The following is a 5739-nucleotide window of genomic DNA, read 5'->3' as shown; positions in this document are numbered from 1 at the left end:
CAGGGCTGAAAATGTAAGGGATTCAGCTGCCTACTTGGGCCAGGTTGCTGCTGCCCAGCTGGAACACATCACAGCTGCTTTTGCAGTCAGTCTGGGTGGTGCAAGTGAGAGAGTTTGGAGGCAAAGTCTTCCAGAAGCCAAATGAGTGGTTGCTCTTCAAATCTAACCAGTTGCTTCTGTATATGAGCAAAACAGTGGCTTTTCCTTCCTCAGCTGCATGAGCTTTTCAAAGAGTGTTACTGCACAGCCCTAATCCTCCTGTGCACAGCAGGTGACAGACCCCAAAATATGTTTCTGGTGAGAGGTGTGAGGAGAGAGGAGAGGAGAGGAGAGGAGAGGAGAGGAGAGGAGAGGAGAGGAGAGGAGAGGAGAGGAGAGGAGAGGAGAGGAGAGGAGAGGAGAGGAGAGGAGAGGAGAGGAGAGAGCAAGGCATCCAAATGGGGATGGAAGGCCTCAAAGCAATCTTTGCTGCTGAATATGGGCTGTCAAGGAGTGGAAAGGAAATAAATGGGAAGCAAAAAAAAGACATACCTCAAACCTATTCTTTGGGAAAAAAGAGTAAGGCGTGTAACAGCTTTGCCTCTTTTCTCTCTAGCTGAATGTCCAAGACAATTTCATAACGTGTATTTCATGGACTGAAGCTCTGTCTTTAACAGACTGAGAGATTTAAAGTAATCCAGCACCTCTTCCTTCGTTAAGGATTTTGGAAATCCCATGGCTTTTCCCAACAGAACAAAATCTATCAATCAAGAGCCAGTGTAACTCTTGACTTTGTTTCAGTGACAGCTTATTGGTCAGAGATGTAAAGTATTACATTTTAAGGATAGTATCATGCTATCATAATGATGTTCCTGCTGACATTCTGCCCGGGGTCCATTTAAGCTTACAGCATGACTTTGTGATCCAGAAACATAATAATGCAACAGTTAGTACAAATTACTTACCTGAAAGCAAAAAAGGACATTAACTTTTATTGCAGAGCTTTTGTAATCCAGTTATCCTCATAAATGTGTCCATAATAGAATCTACAGTTAATTATTTACTAAGGTAACTTTGGTCCGTCTTTTCCACATTATCACAGGTATCTTTTGCCTTTTCAAATCAAGCCCACAGTTTTAATGTGGCAAATCTGGTTGTATGCAATTAAATAACATGGTTATGCCTGTAAAGATATATTATATGCAGTAAAGCCACAAACATTTTCTCTTTAATCCCAGAGCTTTTTACATTGATATACTTATTGCAGGTTGTGAAGGTGTAGATAATTTTAAAATGGCTTAGCCTAAACACATATGTTTTCATCACAGTAATAACCTCCTGACTGAGCCTCCTTAAAGCATTTGCTGATTGTGAGATGATGGTTTCCTATCTCACTTTAATTGGAGGCAACTGTTCCAGCGGGGCTGGCTGTCTTATACAGAATATGATGACATTGTTAACAGGATAGAGGTTCTTCCAACCATCTGTCTCTAATGGCAAGATCCTGGGTTATCTTCAACATCTCCCATTGGCTGGGTTTTTCAAAGGCAGTGAAGAGGATAAAACTTTTATTCACATTTCTTTGGATATAGTGAACAAATACACTTAGGCATCTCTGGAACTTATAAAAGTGCTCAAGTACTGGCAAAACTTTACCAGAATTAATATGAGCTAGTCGTGATCTCCTGAAATATGTTTATTTGCTTCTTCTGGATAACAAATTTCATGTCCCTAAAGCACACAGAGCAACCCTCACAGCAATTTGGCCTCACCACAACCAAGCAAATGGCCCAACTTTCCCTCAAAGTGAAAACTCACCATGGCCCCAGGAAGAGGACCAGGGCTCTGTTTCTTTCAGCCTATTCCTCAAACACTTCAAAATGACCCCCATGCAGATGGAGGGGGCTTCAAACAGGACATCTTACTTCCTTGCTCCTGGAGGAGGAATCCTCCATCAGGCCCTTGAGCCAAGGAGGACCAGGAGAGCCTAAGCAGAAAGAGGAGCCTGGAAAATGAAGGGGTATGGCAAATGCCTGATACCATTCTCCTGAGTCTTGGAGGAATCTCCTATCTGCCAGTTGCTTTTGGAAAAAAAGATAACACGCCAACTGGGGGTTTTATTAGCATATTTAATATGTTGGCTCCTTGGCTGGAAATAGAGTGGTGGCTGCAATTAACGTGTTCTTGTTTGTTGTGGGTTTCTTTCTCTCTCTAGTTGTCTCCAAGAACACTGGAATTAAGAATGAGAAATTATTAAAATGCAAATCTCCGAAAGCTCCAATAGCTCCAGCTCTCCCACAGACTCCAAATGAAATAAGAAATTGTACAAGGGGGCATTTGACACTCTGTCTCTGATATATGACAGGTAGTACCCATTTACACTGCTAATGGACTAATCCTGTGTACAGGTTTACCAAGAATCTATATTTTGACTTTCCTCTTGGAGGAAACACTTTACTGTGGAAGAGATAAATATAGAATAAAATATAGGCCTAGCAGCCTAGGTGATGGGTCTGTAAAACTGTGTAGGAACAGCAGTACTGGGAGGGGAAACTGGGAGGGAATGAGAAGCACTGGTGTGGAAAGAGAGCTGTGGAGCTGGAATGAGGTTGTGTATTGGGTAAGAGCTCACCAGAGGAGTGGCTTCACAAGGAAAGAGGGGAGAGAAATGGGGACACTCTGAGACCAACCAGAAGGGCACTGGCAGTCTGGCAATTTGGGTTAGGAGAGATGGGAGATGCTGCTGGAAGGTGGGTGGCAATGGGAAGCTGGCAAGGTCATGGATAAATGACACAGGGAAGCAGGTGGGAAGGGCTGAGAAGAAGTGAACAGCTTTCCATGGGCTGGTGTCAACATGAAGTCTTCTCTCTGGGACACCAGTAACTTGGGAATTACTGTTCTGGGTTCTGAGAGCACCAAAGACTGACAGTTATTGAAAGAGATGATGTAAAAATCAAATTGGCAAGTTATTGCACCACAAAGGAAAAAATAGGAAAATTAGAAACAGATCAATACAGTTGTCTTGGGAGTTCTTTAAGGACTCAAAAATAAAAAAGATATCCTGAAAAATATCCCTGACCAGAGGGATAGCAAAAGGTGTGGGCAGAAAATGTGGAGTGGAAACCAAAGAAGATAAAGCTAAAAGTGAGTTATAGACTGCAGGAAAATAAAGAGGAACAAGATATGTGCCAAATGAATTATAAGGAATTCTATGTGTACCACAAAAGAGAGAAAAAAAGCAAATTAATTAATGCAAAAATGCAGACCTCTTACATGCTCTCTTGGCCTCAGCTTTGTGCAAAAAAACTGCTGTCATTGACTTACTGACATCTAAAAAGAGGATACAGGAACAGGACAAGAGATATAATCAAGCTGTGAAAGAGGGAAAACAATAAGTTTACCTTTTAAAAGCAGAAAAAAATTAATCTAGGAAGTCACATACCCTTCAGCTCAACTTTGATCCACTGAAAGAATAAATCTAGAGAATAATACAGAATAAAACCAGCCAACACAAACTTGTAACACATCCCATCAAACCAGCCTACTTTTTTTTTTTTTTTGGCAGGGTAGCCAGCCTTATGTCTGAAGGGAGTTGGTTTGATTCCTTCCTTCCTAGTGAGGCTCTCGGTGCTATTTCATGAGAGGTTCTTATAACTGCAGTAGACAAATATCCTGCAGATGCAATCACTAAAAGTGGGTGTATGGCAGACTGATGAAGCCTTCTTCATGAGGGTTAATCAAGGATTCACTGTCACTCTTGAAGGGCATTGAAGTGTGGTCATACAGGGGTCAGGCTAATTAGCAGTTTCAAGATTGTGCCTAATAGCAATGATGAAACAGAGTGCTTGATCATCAGATTTGAGAATGACACCAACCTAAGGAGAGAGAAACTGCACGGAAGGACAGGAATGTAAAGTGATTTTCAGTGAGATAAAACTCAAAGAAGTTATGTACAAAGGGCTAAATTTAAGAGGAAGACTTTAATATCTGATGGGACATATCTGGCTGAGTGTCATTACTGCAGGAGGAAGCATACATAGGTGTAGGATGAAGCCGTGGAGAAAAATTGAACTTTTATTCAGGAATATATGAACAAAAAACATGAGTAAGGTTGGATCATACTTATAGCTGTAGAAGTCTAAAGTGAAGTTCACTTTTTTCTTATAGTGATACCTTCTATGTGACATCTGAAGACTGTTATCTAGTAGAATGACAGGGACATGAGAAAGAGTCCAGGAGAGACTTCCAAGAATGTGAAGAGGTTTACAGAGGCAATTTATGTGGGAAAGAGGAAGAAAATGGGGTCACTTTGCGGAAATCTGAGCAGGTAGATGAATAAGCATTAGAAATTATGTTATTAGCTGCTGGAAAGGGAAAGGGATGCTCCAGGGATTCTCCTTCACAGCACAGAGAAAATCTTTTTACTGTTAGAAAGAAGGTTTAGGCTGAATAGTAGGAAAAACCTTCTAGAAAGATGGTGAGGGATTTGGCACAAGTTAAGCAGAGAAGTTACAGAAAGCCCTCCTCTTTAGGTACTGAGAATGGGGTTGCTAAATATGTGCTCAGGCCTGGCAAAAGTCAAGTCCATCCTGCTTCAAAACAGACTCCCATGCACTTAGGAATAGTTTGCTGATTGACTTTTCTACCACTGGTTCTTTTGCCATGTTCTCCCTCCACTCAAGCTATCTGCAATGTACCTGTACCCCTACCAGCTTCTCCAGGCCTCCCACTGCTCAAGAAATCAAGAAAGAAATTGGTGCCTGTTGATGAGCAAAGCTATGGGAGGAATGTGCACTGGCATTCCAGGACTTGGACATCCTCAGAGGTGTTTAATTTTCCTCCCATACCACAGACCTGCAAAGGGTCAGGATCCTCCTGCACCCTTAACAGCTGAATTGATGCAGATAGATAAATAAAAGTGTTCAGTGTCTCTGTTCATCTTGGTTCTTAAAGGGTACTGGAAAGGGCATTAACGCTGCAGGTGACAGACACAACTGCGAATGACAGGCGAAAGTGGGGAGAGGGGGTGCCCACCTTTGCCACTCACCAGCCCTGGGGTGAAAAGCATTTACAAACAGTTAGAGTTACAGGAGTTAGGACTTAGTGGAAAAGTCTGAAACGTGTTTGTCAGGGCTGAAATTATGGCCCCAGCACAAAAGTTTCAGATATCAAGTAATCTGAAGTCAAGTTTTCTGCGGTCAGTGGTGGGTTTTTTTTTATTAATATAAGTGCCTTCTAAAAGGAACATCCTTATATGCTCTAAGGACTGGCTGATAACACTGTTTAATGTGTTGATTAATAAAATGTCCCAATTTCTTTCTGCTATTTAACTCACAGTAACAAAATGCAGAGGGGAAGGCAGCCCATAGGTAAACCCCTAGGTATTTTTTAAACCCCCACTACAGTAAAGTCTCTGATCTTTGCACCTGGACAGCTGTTTGTGTGTGCACATTCACCCCACAGCAAAGTATTTGTCTTGTGTTTTAAAAAAATGGTTCTAAGGAATTCAACAACAAAATGCTTTAATGAAGGGATAAGATTGCTCTGTGTAAGACCTTTTACAGTATTTTTTAAAAAAGAACTCAAACATTTGGCACCTGAAAAACAGAAACACAGCGTCATAGGACACATTGCTACAACCCTACCCCTTCTCAGCCAGTGTACTTTCCCAGTATATCCATAGGAAACACACTTATACTTTCCTTTGCACAGGGTTAAACAGAATATACTTCTGTTTGTCTTGTGTTCAACCATTTAGCC

Source organism: Heliangelus exortis, chromosome 3 (assembly GCF_036169615.1).
Source record: "Heliangelus exortis chromosome 3, bHelExo1.hap1, whole genome shotgun sequence".
In the NCBI taxonomy this organism is placed as follows: domain Eukaryota; kingdom Metazoa; phylum Chordata; class Aves; order Apodiformes; family Trochilidae; genus Heliangelus; species Heliangelus exortis.
Note: the sequence above shows the minus strand (reverse complement) of the source record.